This window comes from Erpetoichthys calabaricus, chromosome 1 (genome assembly GCF_900747795.2).
Source record: "Erpetoichthys calabaricus chromosome 1, fErpCal1.3, whole genome shotgun sequence".
Lineage (NCBI taxonomy): Eukaryota > Metazoa > Chordata > Cladistia > Polypteriformes > Polypteridae > Erpetoichthys > Erpetoichthys calabaricus.
The window spans coordinates 75023343-75045163 of record NC_041394.2 but is presented as its reverse complement, the minus strand read 5'-3'; positions in this window follow the sequence as shown (position 1 = coordinate 75045163).

The following is a 21821-nucleotide window of genomic DNA, read 5'->3' as shown; positions in this document are numbered from 1 at the left end:
ATTTTAGCAAAAAGACTATAACATAAAAAGATCAGTTTCAAAAAATAGAGCAGTGGGCGATGTGATAATTCAGCATCATGTTGCCAATATTCTGTTTAACTGCCAAATCACTGTGCATGTTAAAGCATACTTGAGCGACTTTTAGTTAATCACTATTTCAATTCAATACCACCCTGTCATGGAGGGTGAACCCAGAAATTCTGCAAAGAAAACTCATCTCATTCCTTCAGTTTATTCATCTTACGTATCCAACTTTAAATAACAGGGAGATTTCTATGCTATAGCTATGACAAAGTTCCTTAGCAAAACATCATCAGATGTGACTACATTGTGACCACAAACGTGAGTTCTCTAAACATCTAGAATCTAGCAGGTGCAATTCATTCCTCAGTTTTTACAACTGAAAGCTATTTCTCTCAAAATAGTTAGTCAACTCAGTACACATACCTCCAGGATTTCATAACAAACAGGAGGGTACATATTTTGCTCCTCAATTGAGAGTTGTAAAGCGGTGGCATCAAAGATTCAAAGGATAGTTTGAAGGAGGTAAGTAGATAGCTATGTCTGCCTTTTTTGAGATGAAGGGCTGAGGATTTGTATAGTATGGCTAATGATAGAGATGGGTGTAATAAGTACTTACTACATCTATCACTAAACCAAAATTTGTCCATGACACAGTCATAGGAATGGCCAGTTCATACTGTCAAAAGCCCTTTCAATGACCAAAATAAATGTTGCTAAACCACCAAGAGCTAAGGCTATCATTAATATGCAGCCAGCAGTGAAGCTGGAATGAATTAATCTATGAAGCATATTCTTAAACCAATCAACTGATAACCAAGGACCTTGGTGAAACATTAGTATTTCTGAATGAATGAGCTTTGACAAAATTTGGGGTACTTTGCTCGTTTAATGACTGCTATATTGACTTTTTGATTTAAATGTTCATAAGCAGGAGACATGTTTATCATCTCTAAGAAAGGGAAAGAAGATTCAGAAAGAAAAGACAAAAGCACATTATTGCCATCCCTGCACTCATTGACTCTAAACCCTTTTTAAGTTCTGTACAACATTTATCATTTTGACATCTATTTATAGGGGTGGATAATTTTCATAAGGCTACACAAACTGCAGTAATAACAGAATAACATCATTTGAGAGAAAAAGAATTAATAGAAAAAACAAAACATCAATCTAAAGTGTAAAAACTATTAATAATGGGATCTTTCAGCCTGGTGAGCAAACTTAGACTTTCTGGAGATATCATATAAATATTTAGAAATAAATAAATATAAATAGGATGGCAAATGGAAATCCAAGCCAAAGATATGACCCTAAATATGGACACCAACTTTGATGTTTAAAAGTAATTCTAAACAGACATTCACCAATGAAATCACGCTCTGTCTCTTGTTAGTAATATGGGAAGAAAGGTTAGTTAACAAGGGTAACAGATCCAGATGATATACTGGCACCCATACTTCTCTTCCATTGTTTTCTCAAAGGTTGTGATTCTGTTCTGGGCTTCAGCCTAATGCATCAGTCCTAGAATCTCAAGCAGTTTTCTTTTTGTTTATTAGAATTTATAGTTTTCACTAAGTTGAACATCTAAAGTTTATTTTGTAAAATCATTTTTCTGCACCCTTATAAATGTTTGCTTCTAAAATTATCAGAATATTAGATTATCTAACTTTTCATCTTTCCCAGTTTCATTAATGTCAAGTCTAAGGAGTTTTCATTTCAGGGTGAAACACAATTTAAATGCATATTGGTTACCCTATTTAAAGATTAGCCCCCCCGTAAGGAAAATTTCATTATATTAATAAATACATATGATTGTCCAATATGATATATATTAAAATATATCAATTATTTAATCACTTTATATGTTAAACTAGCCATGCCCCGTGTATAGGGCCCTACCTGGCTCCCCACTCCTGACATCACGCTTCCCCCTCCCCTCGGCCCGCAGCCTCTTTCTCAGATTAGCATGAAAATATCGCTCCTGCAAGCGAACTATGATTCTTAGTGTGATGAGAGAAGTCGCAAAATCAACCAGAATGTTCAAGCAAATTATAGAAAAAACCCAATCTAAATCCGTGAAGTAGTTCTCTCATGAAAAGCAGACAGACAGAAAGACAGACGTTGGATGTTATAAATATATATATATATATTTATATATATATATAAATATATATATATATATATATATATATATATATATATATATATATAGAGAGAGAGAGAGAGAGAGAGAGAGAGAGAGAGAGAGAGAGATGGATTGATTCAACTACACTGCCTATAAAAAGTATTTACCCCATGGAAAGGTTTTGTATTTTATTGTTATACAACATTTCATTTTGGAATTTTTTACACTAATCAACAGAAAAATACAAAGTGATAACAGATCTCTGCAAAGTGATCTAAATTAATTACAAATATAAAACACAAAATACTTAATCACATAAGAATTCATCCCCATTATAATGACACACCTAAATCATCACTGGTGTAGCCAATTGGCTTTAGAAGTCACATAACTAGCTCATTGGATATCACCAGTTTGCCGTTATATTTGATTGTGGCATAAATGAAATGAAATTTGTGAATTTCCCCATGGGATTAATAAAGTATCTATCTATCTATCTATCTATCTATCTATCTATCTATCTATCTATCTATCTATCTATCTATCTATCTATCTATCTATCTAAATGCACCTTATCTGGAAGGTCCAGCTTGTGGTGAGTCAGTATCATGGCCTAACATACACAATGAAGAGAAAGACCACTTCAGTCAGCTCACTGAAAAGATAATTAAAAGCACAAGTCTGGGACGGATACAAGAAAATATCAAAGACACTGAATATCACTGGGAATTCAATTAAATGAATCATTAAGAAATGGAAAGAGTATGACACTACTGTAAATCTGCCTAGAGCAGGCCGTCCCCAAAAAACTGGGTGATCATGCAAGAAGAAGACTAATTAGGGCAGATACCAAGAGAAAAATGATCATTTTGAAGGAGTTGCAAGCTACAGATGGGTGAGATTGTGCAGACAAGAACTGATGCTTCACTAGTCACAGCTTTAGTGAAGAATGCCTAGGATAGAATTTGCCAGAAGGTACATGGGAGACATTTCTATGGTCTGATGGAGCCAAAATTAATTTTGAGGAAAATCAGGTGTATTCTGTAAGAAACCTGCAACTTGCAAGACAATTAATTTTCCAGCAAAAAAGGTGTGGTAAAGTGAGGTCTGCAGCTGATTGGCGTTTTAAATAAATAATTGCCAGACTCATGTCTTCAGGTTGGGGGTATTGTAGCGTGGCGAGAGCGGTTCCCGTGTGAGATGCAGGAGCTGACAGCAGGATCATCCACACCCCTAATCAACGCCGGGAGCTGCTGATTGCCACGGCTGTGCCATGTCCCCGCGTTTGAAAAGGGAACCATAAGTGCAAGAGGAGACAAGGAATGAACTAAAGAAAAGAGAGCGGTGGTTAAAGGGAGAAGAAGAAAGGCAGGAATGGGAGAGATAGCAAGTGCAAGGAAAGGAAGCAGATGGACGGGTATGGAGCCCCAGGGAGGAGCGTGTGTGGCCAGCACTCAGGAGAGGGCTGAATGGTCGTTCAGCAGGCGCAACCAAGTATTGGGGTCAGCAATGTGCTCTCGCCAGGAGGAGCTGACAGACTAGCAGCGGTGGGAGGACAGGGTGCTCATGCTGGGGAGGAGCCAACAGACTGGCAGCAGTATGGCAGCTCTCCATGAAATGTTGAGGAAGTGACAACGGGGACACAAGCATGGACAAAAGGTTGTTTGAGTCTGCTGGTTGACTTCTCCTTGGTCTGCAAGATTCGGGAAGGGATTAGAGAAGGATGAGTCAGTTTTAAAGGGGCACTGAGGCTAGTGTTTTTTTTTTTTTTTTTAAAGTTTCCTGCCTGTATTTTAAACTCTGATTTTAATGGATTTATTTATTTGAATTTTAACCTCCACCTCACCTTTGTTTTTATGGATTATTTATTTATGGAACATTTGAAGCACTGGACTTTTTGAACAATGTTGTTTGTTTTAATAAAAGGACTTGCACTTTTCACCATCCCCTTGCTTGGTGTGTTTTGTCCTCATCTGCTAAGCTCATATTCTGAGAAATTAATTCATGCATTTATTTCTATTAGGATTGACTACTGCAATGCGGTGTTCACTGGATGTTCAAACTGTTCTTTATACAGCCTCCAGTTAATCCAAAATGCTGCTGCAAGAATTATTACAATAACAAGAAAATACGAACACATAACTCCAGTTCTTCAATCCTTACACTGGCTCCCGGTTAAGTTTAGGGCAGATTTCAAAATCCTCCTGTTCTGTTCTGTGTATTGTATTGTATTGACCCCCTTCTTTTTGACGCCCACTGTACACCCAACCTACCTGGAAAGGGGTCTCTTTTTGAACTGCCTTTCCCAAGGTTTTTTCAATTTTTTCCCTACAAGGGTTCTTAGAGAGCCAAGGCTGGGGGGGTTGGGGGGCTGTCAAAAGGCAGGGCCTGTTAAAGCCCATTGCGGCACTTCTTGTGTGATTTTGGGTTATACAAAAATAAATTGTATTGTATTGTATCTTAGTTACAGTACTGACAATGTTGGCTTCAAAAGGCTCCTAAGAATGAATAGGGAGTCACAAATAACCTTAAGCATAAAGCCAAAACTACATAGGAATGATTTAAAAACAACAATGTTATTGTTGTCCAGTGCCCATATTTATCAAGTGTCATAGAGTTAATTCATGGAATTCCACTAAAAGTCTGCCTAGGTTAAGAATTTGTCATATCTCACAGTGGGACATGAGAAGCAGTTTTGAACCATCCTACACTCACTTTAACTTTTCAGAATGAGTGACGTCATTTACAAAACACTAAGCTGTAAATTGGCACTCACAGTGATATTTTGTAGTTTTCTGACAGTAATGCTAAAGGTTCACCACAAAGATAATAATAATATTAACAACAGTGATAGTAATAATCATTTTCAAAGTAGTAGGAGAAGAAAAAGAGAGAGGAAAACGTATTAAGCTAAGATATTACTCTAAAGCAGCACATAATTGTTGCCACTTCACAACAGCAGCAAGAATAATACTGTAACGAGTACCAATATGGAAAGACCAAGACACACACACCAAATAAAATTAAAGCCCAATAACAGGCATTGTTATTTAACAGTGAATGATTCACAGCCATACTTTCAGCAGAATCCCATTCTTGCTGTTTTGGTCAAAGGAAGTGCCTCATAAAATAACAGTTACTGAAAGTAGCCAAAGCTATTCCAGTGCTGTTGTGATTCACTCACTCTACCAGCTTTCCTGACCATCTTCAAGACTTGCATGCTATGTCTCTATCCTTGTGAATCCCCTCTTATCTTCTGCGATGCTCTATTTACCTTATGATTCTCCACCTGCCTTCTTGAATCTTCCCAGTCTTGTAACGTGTAATGTGAATATTCCAGTGCTTTGCGGAATGCAGAGCTCAGTGAACCTGTTTGACATTTTGTTGTCAATCACCTATCCAGCCCCGCCTACCTTCAGGGTAATGTGCTGGCTACTACAATATATGTATCCATATGCTATCAACACTTAGGTGGTCTTGGGCTTACATATACGAGCTCATCCATATTTGTGTGCCATCAATCACACATACAACTCCAGGAGAAACAGCAATTTGCATGAATACAGCTTTCTTCAGCATTACTCCTTGTGGAGTGTTGGGGGAATGTATAAATCTGCGTATTATCTCACATATTGTAAAGGTGTTCAAAGTTTAGTGTAAAATTCTGGAAGTGGTTTGGTGTAACATACCAAATCACTGCTATTGCAAAAATGCATTTTTCCCATGGCCATACCAGCACTTTAATTTCAGCTGACAGCACATGGCATCTCCATGTAGATGGAACGATCACATGACGTAGAAGGCTTGTTATGAATATTATTTCATCACTGTCCAATCTATCTTTTTTTTTTTTACAATTTCATTGTTATCCAGCATTTCCAAAACACTCTATCTTTCCTGGAATGTGTGTGCTGATCTCTTCCTGGGAACCATCTTCTGGTAGCTTGTCTGAGAGCTGTCAGTGAGTTAGGTCAGCTGACGAGTGCTCCTAAATCCTAGTGAAGTTAAAAGTAGTTTCCTAAATTATTAAAATTGATTAAATGTTTCCTGCTCTTAAGAGTGCTACCAAATTTGTTTTTCTCTGAGATTTCTGAGCCAGTTAAGAATGTTTATCTACTCTGAAGGGCATGATAAAATAGGACACAGAACTTATTCCAACTGAAAATTCGTGGATGGACTTGAAAAGACTGTTCACTCCTGATCCCGATGCAACCTAACAGAGCTTGAGCCATTTTGCAAAGAAAAAAAGAAGGGGGGAAATGGTGGCGTCAAGATGTACAAAGCTAACAGAGAGACCTGTGCACACACATTCATGGCCAGTGAAATAATATAGGCTATGCTCTTAATACATTATAGACAACATGTTACTCTGGTGAACCAACAAAGAGCATACAGAAAACATGATGTAGATAGATAGATAGATAGATAGATAGATAGATAGATAGATAGATAGATAGATAGATAGATAGATAGATAGATAGATAGATAGATAGATAGATAGATAGATAGATACTTTATTAATCCTAAGGAGAAATTCACATACTCCATCAGCAGCATACTGATACAAAAAACCATATTAAATTAAAGAGTAATAAAAATGCAGGTAAAAACAGACAATAACTTTGAATAATGTTAATGTTTACACCCCAGGGGTGGAATTGAAGAGTCGCATAGTGTGGGGGCTTCTGTTGCTGAAGCTGCTCCTCTGTCTGGAGATATCTGTTTAGTGGATGCAGTGGATTCTCCATGATTGACAGGAGCCTGCTCAGTGCTCGTTGCTTTGCCACGGATGTCAAACTGTCCAGCTCCGTGCCTACAATAGAGCCTGCTTTCCTCATCAGTTTGTCCAGGCGTGAGGTGTCCTTCTTCTTAATGCTGCCTCCCTAGCACACCACCGCGTAGAAGAGGGCGCTCGCCACAACCGTCTGATAGAACATCTATAGCATCTTATTGCAGATGTTGAAGGACGCCAGTCTTCTAAGGAAGTATAGCTGGCTCTGTCCTCTCTTGCACAGAGAATCAGTATTGGCAGTCCAGTCTAATTTATCATCCAGCTGCACTCCCAGGTATTTATAGGTCTGTACCCTCTGCACACAGTCACCTCTAATGATCACAGGGTCCATGATGGGCCTGGGCCTCCTAAAATCCACCACCAGCTCTTTGGTTTTGCTGGTGTTCAGGTGTAGGTGGTTTGAGTCGCACCATTTAACAAAGTCCTTGATTAGGTTCCTATACTCCTCCTCCTGCCCACTCCTGATGCAGCCATTCAGATACAAGAAAAATATTCATTTTGTACATAAAAAATGTTGAAAGGGCCTCTGAACTTCAATTCTCTGCAAGGCACTAAAGGGACTTAAAGCTTTTGTTACTTGGTTTTTAAACCAAGATCACTTTAACTCTGAAAGCACCCCTGTTTCATCAACTACACTGGGAGATTTGCCTCATCTTTATGTTGGCATTGCCATATGTTGTTTTAAGATTAATTCTAGAGCATTAAATAAATTTAAGAATTTGCTTTATTAAACATCTAACAGCTTGACATTTGACTGAGTCAAATCAGAACTTGTCATTCATTCTTGAGGTAGTCAAGCTCTACTCTCATGATGGTGAGTATAATGACAATCTGGACCTTTTATATTTAATACTGTCATAGTGATAGGCCTTAATAAATTATGTAACTTGTCCTATTTTTTAATATCCAGCTTTAGAGCTTGTGTTGCCAGGTTCCTGTTTGGCTATCTGCCACTTGTCTGAGAGCTGCCATTTGGCTCTCTTTTCAGTGAGTTTAATTTTTGGCTAATCCGTGCACATATTTCACTTCTTATATTTTCATTGTTATTTGTGTATTTTTATTCTGATTTTTTACTTAAAGTTTTAGGAGAAAACTAGCTATTTAGCTCTGATGAATAAAATATTTATCTCACTATTGTAATTATTTTGGGACAACTTGACCAGAGACATTGGGTAGTATTCCACTGGTCCTTTACTGTTTTACATACAGATTGAATCACAATATGATTGTATTGGATGTATTGAATTAAGACATATATCATTTAAGCTGTTATTTCAGTAAGTAATATATGATTTTTTTTTACCTGAAATTTAATATCATTTTTATGTACTACTAAATGTACTGAAATACCCGGCGTTGCCCAGGAGGAAAATAAAGTTGTTTGTTTTAAAATTGTTTGAGAAAAATATAATAAAAAAATCACAACTTTAAAAATAAAAATAAATTAACAAACAATGAAGACTCACTAATGTGCTTGTCTTATGGTCTTGTATGTATGTTATCATCTAGTTGACGCTCGGAACCAGCCAACTCTATTTAATTTCAAAAGAAACAGGGGTGCTGTGGTGCTCAAACATAAAGAATGCTGGCAGTTGTCCTCTGGTGGTCATTTGGACTGTCAACTGGATGATAACATGCATACAAGACCGCAAGATCACCTCCCGCCCTACCCAAAAGGGGGTGGGTTAGGGTTGATTTCACCCCACAGTATTTTTAGTCAACCAATGAGGAACATGTATACTAAGTTTCATGAAAATTGCTCCAGCCGTTCGGAAGTGATGCTGGAACATACATACATACTGTACACACATTGACTTTTATATATATATATATATATATATATATATATATATATATATATATATATATATATAGATATGTATTCAAAGACAGGTAATAGAATAAATGTAAAAATATTTGATATCTCTAGCCCTCCATGTACCTTCAGTGCCTTTCCTCAGTATCCTCGTGTGTCTGGATCTCTCTTGACTGGTGCCTTCATGGCAGACTTCATGTTATTTTAAGGCCCTACTCACTTCCTGTCTGCTTTTGTACTTCTCATCTTTAAAGGTGACTCTCAGCAGGCCTCCTACACCTTTACTCCTCCTCATGTGTCTCACACTTGCACTTCCTTCCTTTTTTGATCAACTGACCAATCAGATTGCTCAGAGAAACTGGACACACACAGAGACCTTAGCATTGTATTATATAGTGTGTAGGTATATCTATATATGTATACACACACACACACAATTTGGTACTAGTAGCTCAGCATTTTTTTTTGATTACTTTATTTCTCTGCTTCGTAATGGTTTCTTCATTTGAAACACTTTCTATTTTAATAGCTATAATTTTCTGGTGCTAAACACTCTAGTTGGTGGCAGGATTGGCACTTCAGCTACTATAAAAAAATCCTCACACTGTTCCATTCAGCCTAGTGTGGTGCTGAGGTGTCACCCATTGCATGGCTGTGCTCGGGTCCTAATCTGGGAACCTGAAGTGTTTCATCGTGTGGTGGGTGTGATAAATTGCTGTATCAGTGAATGCTCCAAACCTCCCCCTCCTCCTCCTGAACACTCTAAAACTAAAGCCCCAGTAGGGAACTGTTCAATTGGCTCATAATTAACTAAGGCCTTTATGAACTAAATTTTCTTTAACTGCAATAGTGTTACTTTGTCATCCAAACAGAGGCCACAATAAAACCAGCATCTAAAGACAAAATCACACAGACAAATACTGCTGGAGTTAATGCTGCAAGAACATAAGAAAAGCTTTGATGAGAACAGGCCATGCTGTGATCGAGGGTCCTCAATGTGCTAGTTTAACTGCTTCTTGTTCTGTTGCCTGTAGTTCTGTATATCAAAAATATTTGCTAACATTTGTTCAAAATTTACTTTTATCAAACATCCATCTGTTCCTCTTTGCTCTTGTTGAGGAACAGATTTTAAGGTAACAGCTGGTGTTACAGACTGCCTAGTGGGCAACAAAATTATTGCAAAGAGAAGACAGCTCAGGGCAGCCATAGGACATAGCAAACCCCTGAGAGAAAACTGTGCACTAGTTCCAGTTGTCCTCCACATTCCAAAGATTTGCAGATTATGTTAATTGACAATGCCGTTTGAGTGCATGCACGAGTATGCCCTGCAATGGTCTGGCACCTCATTTAGTGTTGCCTTGCTCCTAATGCTGCCAGCTTATATTGTGGCTTCTTGTAACCTTGAAATTAAATTAAGGAGGTTCAGTAAAAAGAATAAATTATTGCTTCAAACATATAAGATTGAACATTTAATTATATTACATTTATGCCACAAAGGGTGTAAATCTAAATTTCATCCCAGTCCTTCCAAGTGGATTTTTCTTGCCTGCTAAAGTATCCACATATTTTTATCTTGCTAGTTACACTTTGGTACTAGTACATTTATATATTTTTATAAAATCAACAGCGCACCTCAGTTTTGACCTGTAGTTCTCATAATTCTGTGATTCATATCATCATTTTCTGAGTTTAAGCTATTTTTCCACCCATCGGCTCACTTTGTCCTGGATCCTTGTCTCGTCAAGTTTTAGGACTAGGCTCTCAGAGTGCTATGGTTCTTTGTAATTAAATCCATTTGATGCCTCATTGTTTGTGGGCTGCTTCCACTTACTTAAGGATCTATGAAATGTTTGTCTTCAGCCATCATTGTACTTAGTTACATTTGTGAGCCTTCTGTTACCCTTAAAAGACCTGACTGTTATGGCAGTTTCCCAGCTATCTGATGTATTAGATCAGCTTGGCTACATTCCTTACCCTTTGGAACTGGGTACCCTCCATCATCTCCATCTGCTGGTTTCTCTCTGATGTTAGGTAGACAGACAGGCTGGCCTGCAATTTCAGGGTCACCTGCCCCCTAGCATTCTTGGAGAGTATTGCATCTCCCACTTTGACACCTGTACTGCAGGAACTGCCTAATGTCTTTCAACCCACATGCGGCACAAGATATTTCCTCCTTTCAGTGTGGTGTCAGCTGTCCTGAGCTATCCTGGAGCCACTTTCACAGGATGCTGTTGTAAGCCAACTTTGAACAAATTAACCAACATAATGTATGACGAGGCTCTCACTATTGGCCGACCTACTTGATAAAGTTCAAGCTTTTTCTCACTTCAGCAGTAACAAAACATTAGCAATTGTTTCTTTTCCCAACTACCAACCACTTATACAAACAGTAGTTTTAACCTCTCCCTCTAGAAATGAATCATTCTACAGTCAGTTTGGTGGAATACTACAAATGCCTGGGCACAACTATCACAAACACTCTCAAATGGGACATTAGCACCACTTCCATCACTTAGAAAGCTTAGCAGCAGATGTATCTTCTGCGCCAGCTAAAAGAAATTAAACATTTCCCCACTGATCCTAGTTCAGTTCTGAAAAGCCATAATTGAAAATGTTATCACATTCTCCATTGTTGTCTGGTTTGGTTCAGCAATGATCAACTCAAAAATAAATTGGAGTCTTACTAAGAAAATAATTGAGTATTCTCTGTTGCTGAGCAGTAAGCATCTCAAGTCACTAAATACATCAATAGGATTACCACTGACTTATGCCACCCAAGTCATAATTTGTTCCAAAAACTCTTCTCTGGTAAACACTTTTGGTCAATGAAAACTAAAACTAACAGACACCTAGACAGCTTCTTTCCCAGTGCCATAGCCATTATAAACCAGTAATGTAGCCTCCTTCATCATTTAATGTGTTTTTTCATAAATGGATGTGTAAGTGTTTGTGTGTGTATGCATGTGCACATGTGCTATGTGTGTGTTCACATTATACACGCACTACCCATACTTTCATTTGCACATCTCCTTTACATTTGCACTATTCTGAAACTGTTTATAATGTATGCTATTTAGCTTATGTTATTACTACTATTTGTGTGATGTTATTTTCTGTTACACAGTCTATTGGAGGCTGGGCGGTCTCATGGCCTTGCAACCCCTGCAGATTTTGATTTCTTATTTTCTCCAGCACTCTGGAGTTTTTTGGGTTTTTTTTCTGTCTTCCCTGGCCATCAGACATTACTTTATTCTTTGTTAATTAGTATTGCCTAATTCTTATATATTTTTTCTTTCTTCATCTTGTAAAGAACTTTAAGCTACATCATTTGTATAAAAATGTACAACAACAACAGCATTTATTCATATAGCACAAGTAGCTCCAAAGCTACCAAGATGAATTCCTGTACATTAAGTACTGATGAAAGAAGTGAACCTGATTTTGACTCTAATGCCACAGTTGTACTGATTTAGGTCAACTCACTTCCCTCTTCCTCTCCATTCTAGGAATTATGCAGTTGTATACATGCTGTAAATGTTGAAGTCACAACCCATTCAAACAATATAACTGCATTAAAATGCTGATATCTGAATATTGTTGTCCATCAGAAGTATCCCCCGTGTCTGCATTGTACCTATCTGTAGGCACAAGTCTAGTCAAATCAAATGAATCATTCAGGTGAATCCATTTAATGCAGTTCCATCTCCAGTTAACAGATGTAAAATTAGCTTAGTCTGAAATGCTTTGGAGTCAGTAAAGGGTACCTTTTTGATGCCATGGCCTAAGCACTTAGGGGGTTTGTAGAGGAAAAGGGGAATCGACTTTCTGTGTAGATGGAGTAAGTAATAAAGTTGCCACTTAGCCAATGATGCATGAGCTGCCGCATTGTGTTGTTTGTGTATGTTGCAATAAACTCCACAACTCAATCAAAAATAATGATACAGTATTTTACATACCCAAGGGTGTCTTCTTTAAAATAAATCATTTTTTTCCATGTTGTCTGCTCTCTGTCATTAGTAAAATATGCGATTTGCATATACATGCCGAGGCGAGCAGTGTGTTACAGCTGAGTGCATATGATTTTATCAAAGATCCCACTTATGTCATGCCACATCAGCAAAAGACTAATTACTATTAGATTGTTGAGTTTCACGCCTTTACAATGATGTATAGTTGTCTATGATTGGTCATTTGTAATTCATGTCACAGCTGTGCGTAAAAGACAGGAAATATATTGCTTATGCCACAGCTAATCTTTAAGCATCTTTATGCATTGTTATGCACAAAGTTCTGTGAGGCTGCATATGTAATGTTTGGCTGATGAACAATCATAAGACTTGATGTTTGCACTAGGGAAATACTGTACCTTCTTCTTCTTCAGCAAAACAAAATGTATGGTTGAGGAAGTCCTAGAAAAGTTATAGAATGCCAGTGATACAGAATATGAAGACCTTGAGTCACAATATTGACTCTTTTGAGAAATTTGAAAACAGGCTCATTTTAAAATTGGATGATGTCTCAGTGATTCCACTGTAAGACCAGTGAATGAGAATTAAACCAGTCCTAATCCAGTGGCAAATAATTTTGTCATCTTATGTGATGAATGCATGATCAAAGGCATCGACCCCAACTAGAAGTGAGAACAGATTAAGAGGAAGAAGAAGAAGGAAAGTGTGATTAGTTGCAGTGGTGGATTTAGGTAGACTCAGGGTGGCATTTTGGCAGAAATGGCATGGGGTGCCCGCAACAAAAAAAATTCAGAATGGCAGTTACTGCCTGAGCTGGTCAATCCATTAAGGTGGCCGTTTGTTAAAGTTAAGTGTTAAAGTTAAGTGCACTCCGTAAAGTCTGCGTTATGTAAACAGAGGGGCCCCAATTATATAACTGAAGGGAAGTGCGCTCTGGCCATTGAGGTGGACAAAATTGTCAAAGTTTAATAATAACTACATGTTATGGACACTGAGGGACACTGTCCCTGTCTGTTCGCCTAGGGCTCCAAACAACCTTCCACTCGATGAATGTTTTCTACAATTAAATGTTACAAAACTTGAGGAATTAATAATCAATTTTAGAAGAAACACCATTCGCTCACAAGAAACAATCATCAAAGACCAGGCAGTGGAGATTATTCACAGTTATAAATATCGAGAGGTAATTGTAGACTCAAAGCTGATGTTTAATGAAAAAAGAGGACAGCAGCACCTCTACTCTTTATAAGGAATCTGAATCTTTTTAATATGAATCCTACCATGATGTCACTCTTTTATAAATCTTGTACTGAGTCCATCTTTACTTATGTCCTGCTGGCCTGGTTTGGAAAACTTAATGTTAAAAATTAAAAACAGAATAAATTAAATTGTTAAACGGAGCAAAAAAATAACAAGGTGTCAATAGTCAAATCTGACAGACCTGTTTAATAAGCAAGTGCCACGGATAGCAGGGTTTGTTTTGTCAGACTAGACTTGCCCACTACATCCTTAATTTCAGTTCAAACCTGCTCAAATACTCTTTCATCACAACTGCTATTTATCTTCTAAATACATTCAACTTTAATAAACATCCACAGGTTTAAATCAAAGGATAAACATTTAGCTTTTGCAGCAGTCAATAGGTAAGCCTATGTGTTGGTTTAATATTTATGTTTAATATGTTTGCGCTAATGTTTCATTATGCTCATTTCTATATTTTGTTTGTTGTACTGAGTTTATGTTTGATGGCTGTGGTCTTTGTTGATGTGTTTTTAATGTAATGTTGTGATCTCTCTGTAAAACCTGCTGACAAACCGAAACTCCCTCGTGGGACAATCAGATTGATTTGAATTGAATATACACATCTGTATTAAATACACTGAACATCCATGCACTTGTTCTCTTCTTCTTCTTTTTTTTTTTTTTTTTACTAATCCAGTTCAGGCTTGTTTTAGTGACAAATGTCCCCACAAATCACACACACAATAAACCTGAAAGTACAGTATGTCCTCAGAGTGGTGAAGGCCCTCATGAATATGAGGGAAAACAAATGAGCTACACCCTGAGTCAGCCTCAGTCTGCAAATGAACCCAGAGCCCACAGCTGTTGAGACAGCAAAGACTCAGGCTATGTAAAAATATGCAATTTATAATAAATATGATGTTTTCAAAATCACCTAATCCAAGTTAGGGTTTGTTTGGGGCCTGGAGCCTTAACTGACAGGAAACAAATCAGGACAAGACACCCTGTTTGTTAAAAGGTCCATTAATGTCCACACTCAACAACAATTTATTTCTTGTATAGTCCAAAATCACACAAGGAATGCCTCAATGGGCTTTTACAGACCCCCAGGCTTGATTCCCTATGAAGACAAGAAACCCCCTCCCCCCCCCAAAAAAACCTTTTAGGTAAAAAAAGAAGACATTTTGGGAACGGCAAGCATACTGCATCAATTTGGACTTATCAAGCAACCTGGCACCCAAGCCTTTAGTGATATAGGAAGAAGTTGTGGTACCCAGTGGGAAAAGCCATACAGACATGGGACAATGTGCAAACTTCCCACAATGCCAGGGTGTAGGATTCAAACCCAGGAATCTGGATCTGCATGGTAGCTTCACTAACCATTGTGGCATTATACTTCTAATCATAACAAAATAAAATCAAATCATACAAAAATAATGAAAAACTATGAACACTAAAAATACTGAATGACTCCCATCACCTGCCTTTTGAAATTTAAAACTGAGATTGCAATTTGCTTTGGATAAAAGGTTCAGTTAAAAAAAATAAATGAAACTTGATGTAAGTAAACTTAGAACATAAAGCTGAGAAAGTTGAACACAAAAGTAACGTAAAGTGACGCCCTTCTTTTTGTATCGAATATGCTTGTTTAATAAACAGAAAGTTCAAACATTATCACAATTCAGTGGAATACTGACTTCTGTTATTAGTGAGCATTAAACACATCTCATGACCTATTATTGTTATTTCACGATGACACATTTACTTCTGTACCAGCCCGCTAGAATATGTGCCTTTATATCACCTTCTAGTTATTTACGTCTCAATCTAGCAAGCTGTACATACTAAAAAACACGAGAGAACATTTCAGGAGAAAAATGCAGCCTGTATCCAAACAGCAAACATTCCGTAACTAGTTTCATGCAAGAAGATAATTTGAGGAAAGAAAATCCAAAAATGATTTTTATTCAGAATAGGCACCACTTACCAATCTAACCACGTGTAGGCAGATGACATTTCACATTCCTATTGCACCCTCTGCAGAATCCTGGAACATACAAGACTGTTACCAAAACTGTCCATGTTCAGAGAAGAAAAGAACTTAAAAATTTTATAAAATGACTTTGTGTTCACTTTCGTATTTTTGCATGACTTTACTGAGAGAGACACGAGATGAGTGCAGGTCTGCTTGCCATGGCACACTAGCAGATTCCAGATCAATATCAAATGCGCTCTCTGAGCCCTGTCATGGTGTTCTGGGGAACGTCACTGTTCTGCTTTATTTATTCAGAACTATAATTAATGTCCCTTCTAACCCTGCTGTAATCCTCATTGTTCCTGCCTTACGGAGCATCGCCCTCACTGTCGGAAGTCACCCTGCTAAGATACTGTGCTAAAATGTTATCCCGCACAGCCTCTCTGTCATCATTTTGCTTGAAGTTTGTCATAAGCACTAGAAACTTTTCTTAGCAGATATCAAGTTGTCAGCATGACTTACCAGTCAAATAAAAAAAAAAAAAACATATAAAACAACATATATAACTTGAGACACAAGTTTGTGATATCCCATTTTTAAAATCTTAGATTTACTGTTGAGATTTATCTTTTACTTTAGTTTGATTTAATTTCAGACTAAAACATTTGAGAGCTTTACTTTTAGACTGTGAATGTTTGCAGCCTCAATTTCAGAAAAACTCTTCTATTGCCAAACAATCACAACTGCCTTCATTATGATACATATTCCAACTTTTTTTTTATTATAATTATTCATTCATTCATTTTTCAGACATATTCTTTGCTAATATTGGTTTATATGGGGTCTGAGCAAACCTTACATCAGGGGCCACAAGGCAGGAACCGGTTTGGGCCAGATGTGAGTCCATCAAAGGGCCTACTCTCACATCCAGCCACACTGTGCCAGTTTAGAGTTGTCAATAACTTGTTTGTTATTAAAAGGAGGGGGTCTATCAAAGTCCCCTTACAAATACAGAAAGAACATGTAAGTTCCACACATCGAGTAAGTTTACCCTGAGATTTGGTGCTACAAGTTAAGCAGCATTATTTATTACTTTGTCACTGAAGAATTGCATTTCAACTTTGTTAAAGAGACATTCATTATTTATTAAGCTGAGACGAGAGTCCCCTCCTTGTTCTTGAACCCTTACAGAGCTAGCGGTAGATTTTATTCTTCGACCACTGTGCTTCTCTGGTCTACAAAGATGGTGGATCTATGTTTCTGCTCCAATAATACATCTGAAGAGATAAATATGAAACACTCCTGACAATTTAATCATCACAACCAGCATCCATCAAATTCCAACTGATATGACATATTTACTAAAAAACACTTCTACTGCTGAAATGGAAATGTCCGGAAAATTTAGACAGAAGACTGCAGTAAAGGAAGGCTCAAAGCTAATTTTCAGATTCTATCAAAATGACTCTCCTTAAGATTATATATGTGACCTAAGAAGGACGAGGTGCCTAATACTTGAACCACAGATCATGGCAAAGTTGGGGGAAGGAGATTCTGTTTGGCTGTTTGAAGAACCCTGCTGTGTTAAAGGTGATGTTGCATAGCTATTGATTTTAATGCAGTCTTTTGTAAGGTAGGTTTTAAAGTGCCTCTGACCCACTTCATCTGTCCCCTTGGGGTCGCTTACTTCAATTAGGTGTAGAGAGCTTGGCTGGGGAAGATGGGAATTGGGTATTCTGATGTCCAGTCAGCAGAGTTGGATTTTCAGAATCCTGGTTTATGTGATTAATGTTAATGTGAAATGGGAAGTGGCTCTACTTTTACACTCCGCACAGATAATTTTTGTTCTTTACTGCGATAGATAGATAGATAGATAGATAGATAGATAGATAGATAGATAGATAGATAGATAGATAGATAGATAGATAGATAGATAGATAGATAGATAGATAGATAGATAGATTAGAAAGGCACTATTTGATAGATAGATAGATAGATAGATAGATAGATAGATAGATAGATAGATAGATAGATAGATAGATAGATAGATTAGAAAGGCACTATTTGATAGATAGATAGATAGATAGATAGATAGATTAGAAAGGAACTATTTGATAGATAGATAGATAGATAGATAGATAGATAGATAGATAGATAGATAGATAGATAGATAGTGCCTTTCTAATCTATCTATCTATCTATCTATCTATCTATCTATCTATCTATCTATCTATCTATCTATCTATCTATCTATCTATCTATCTATCTATCTATCAAATAGTTCCTTTCTAATCTATCTATCTATCTATCTATCTATCTATCTATCTATCTATCTATCTATCTATCTATCTATCTATCTATCTATCTATCTATCTATCTATCTATCTATCTATCTATCAAATAGTGCCTTTCTAATCTATCTATCTATCTATCTATCTATCTATCTATCTATCTATCTATCTATCTATCTATCTATCTATCTATCTATCTATCTATCAAATAGTGCCTTTCTAATCTATCTATCTATCTATCTATCTATCTATCTATCTATCTATCTATCTATCTATCTATCTATCTATCTATCTATCTATCTATCTATCTATCTATCTATCTATCTATCTTCCCCAAAGGGATTGGCTTTTTACAGAAACTCAATAAATAAATCATATCATTATATCATGACAAATAACCAAACCCTCTCCAATATATACTGGAAAGACTAAAAAGAAAGAAAACTAAAAATAAAGCAAACTTCTGACTTGGCAGTCACAGTCACAGTCACAGTCGCATTATGAAGACATATTCCTGCTGGTATAAAGGAGCCCCAGTAGCGTTTCTTGACACACTTCTGCTGAATAATTCATTGACTGAAAGTCCTCAGTGTTATAGTACCAGAGAGAGGATGTGTAGCAGTGTTCATAATGGCACTCAGTTTTGTTTTAACTCTCTCCTTTAAATCTAGCTCCAGGGACTCCGGAGTGCATACTATAATGGAGTTTGCCCTTTTAATTAGCTTGTTGCTTTGGTGGGCCTCTCCTGAAGTGATGCTACCAGCCCAGCACACAACAGCGTAGATGATCACACTGCCCGTCATAGAGTTGTTGAAGATGTGAAGGAAGTCACTTCTCACATTAAAGGAGCACAGTCTCCTAAGGAAAAAGAACCTGCACTGACCATTCTCATATAGTTCATCTGTGCTATAGATCAGTACAACCTGTCATTGATGTGCACCCCCAAGTACTTATAGGAATGGACCACCTCTATATCCCCTCCTTGAATTGTGACCGAACATAGAGGCTCATTGATGTCAATAACCAGTTCCTTGGTTTTGCTGATATTAAGATGCAGACAATTCTCTTTGCACCAAGAAACAAAGTTATCCACCTGACTCCTGCAATCTGTCTCATCCCCTTTATCAATACACCCCATAAGTGCAAAATCATCTGAGAAATGCTGCAAGTGACATGACGTGGTAGATTTTATGTTGCCTGTGAGACTTGTTTTTGTGCCATAAAATGAGTTGTGGGGGGCTGGAGATTGGGTGACATGCTGTCACTCCTTTTTGATCGTTGACTTTTTGTTATTTGATGTTTACTCAAAATTAACTTGAATGTGTGCTGGCAGTCAGCTTTTTTGGAAAGCACACTAAAGGTTGTGTTGGAGATTTAGGTTTCATAGGGGATACACTAATACAGAGCCAGCAGTAGGGTGTGGGTTGGCTACTGGTTAAAAAAAAAAAGGGCTCCTAAAAAGCAAATTGATTAAAATTAGGCCAACAAAAGCCTGTTCCAACAGTCATAATATTTGGATTCTAATTACGAAAAGGATACCAAGAAAAAATGCAGCCACTGTGGCCCTCTGGGATCTGAGTTTGACACCCCCGATATAAAGAAAACTACCCCATAAAGCCGCAAATGCCAACTTAATAATAATAATTCTTTGCATTTATATAGCACTTTTCTCACTACTCAAAGCGCTCAACAATTGCAGGTTAAGTGAATTGCTCAAGGACCCAACAGAGCAGAGTCCCTTTTGGCATTTACAAGAACTGAACCAGCAATCTTCCGATTGCCTGTGCAACTTCTGGATCTATTAAGATATGTCATTAAAAGATTAAGACCTTTGCAAAGTTTGAAGAAGAAAAATTACATACAGAATATAATTTTCCATGGTTGAAATGGGGTGGCGCAGTGGGTAGCGCTGCTGCCTCGCAGTTGGGAGACCTGGGGACCTGGGTTCGCTTCCCGGGTCCTCCCTGCGTGGAGTTTGCATGTTCTCCCTGTGTCTGCTTGGGTTTCCTCCGGGCGCTCCGGTTTCCTCCCACAGTCCAATGACATGCAGGTTAGGTGGATTGGCGATTCTAAATTGGCCCTAGTGTGTGCTTGGTGTGTTTGTGTGTGTCCTGCGGTGGGTTGGCACCCTGCTCGGGATTGGTTCCTGCCCTGTGTTGGCTGGGATTGGCTCCAGCAGACCCCCGTGACCCTGTGTTCGGATTCAGCGGGTTGGAAAATGGATGGATGGATGGATGGTTGAAATGTTTAATGATGCTGTATGCAGCTAGGATGATACATTGGAAACATCACTAACAACACAAAAGATAGCCAAAGGTGTTCTTTCATTATTAGAGCAGGAAGAGAACAGGCGAGGAGCAGGTGAAGCACATTAAGAACAGCAATGTGGAATAAAATCTACAGAAAAGGGAAAAACTCCACCAGTTAGAAGAAATTATTAAAGATAGATAGCATGAAAAAGTCAATCCATTATATAAAAAAGTGACCAGGTGAGCACTGACTAGTAACTCTATCTATCTATCTATCTATCTATCTATCTATCTATCTATCTATCTATCTATCTATCTATCTATCTATCTATCTATCTATCTATCTATCTATCTATCAATTTCTTTGTCTCTTTACCTGCTGCATCTTTAGTATAGTTAACCTTAATGTGTATCACAGATGATTTAATGAAAATAATTATAAAAGCCAAGGTAAAGAACAAATTACCTTTAAGATGTGTTTTAGTGGCCAGCTAACATGGATTTATTTTAAATGACTTTCAAAAAGCATTAGACTAGGCACCTCATGAGAGGCTGGTCAAGAGACAAGGACTGCTATGAAGAAGGGTGATTGACAAAAATGTCACTAACAAATTTTGGCCATGCCACATTTCCAGTGATTTTCAGTTGAAGTCTTCGTTTACATAAGATTAGTGAGTTGGAGACAGTCGCCTATTCTGAAATATGCAGTGACTTGCTCCAAAAAGTCTGTGTATTTTAGCCATAGTGGTGGTCTGTGTGTATGAGACCTGTTAAGCAATGAATGTTCATCCATAAGTACGCTAGGATGCACAGAATGCAGTGATGCATTATCTTGGATCTCTCAAACAGAAAAGACGCATTCTCTGTCTGATTTCTCATGTTTTACATTCCACGGCAGAATGGAAAAAAGAAACAAAAAAAAGGCAGAGTTTATGGCTGATCTTACAATGCCTGTTAAACCATTGTACAGCGCTGGTTTCATCAGGGAGCATGTTATTAGCTGTAACAAAAAGGGCAAGCACGACTGTGCTGGAATGCTGGCATGCAGTCACTAAAGATGACCTCCCCGGTGATTTTAGTCATGTAACTTGACAAGGTCTGCCAATGAAATCAATTATAAGTTGACAAGTCTGACATATCCAACAACTAGAAGTCACGTGATAGTGAAATCGGCTTTAGTTATAATTGTAGATGACCCCTGAAATATTTGTTTCAATTTAACAATGGGGTATCAATGTCAAAGAAACAAGTCGTTAAAAGAGCTGGCAGAAGAGCACATTGGTAATGTTCAAATATGAGTATTTTGAGAGCATTGGGTGAATGGAAAATGGTGAGTAAT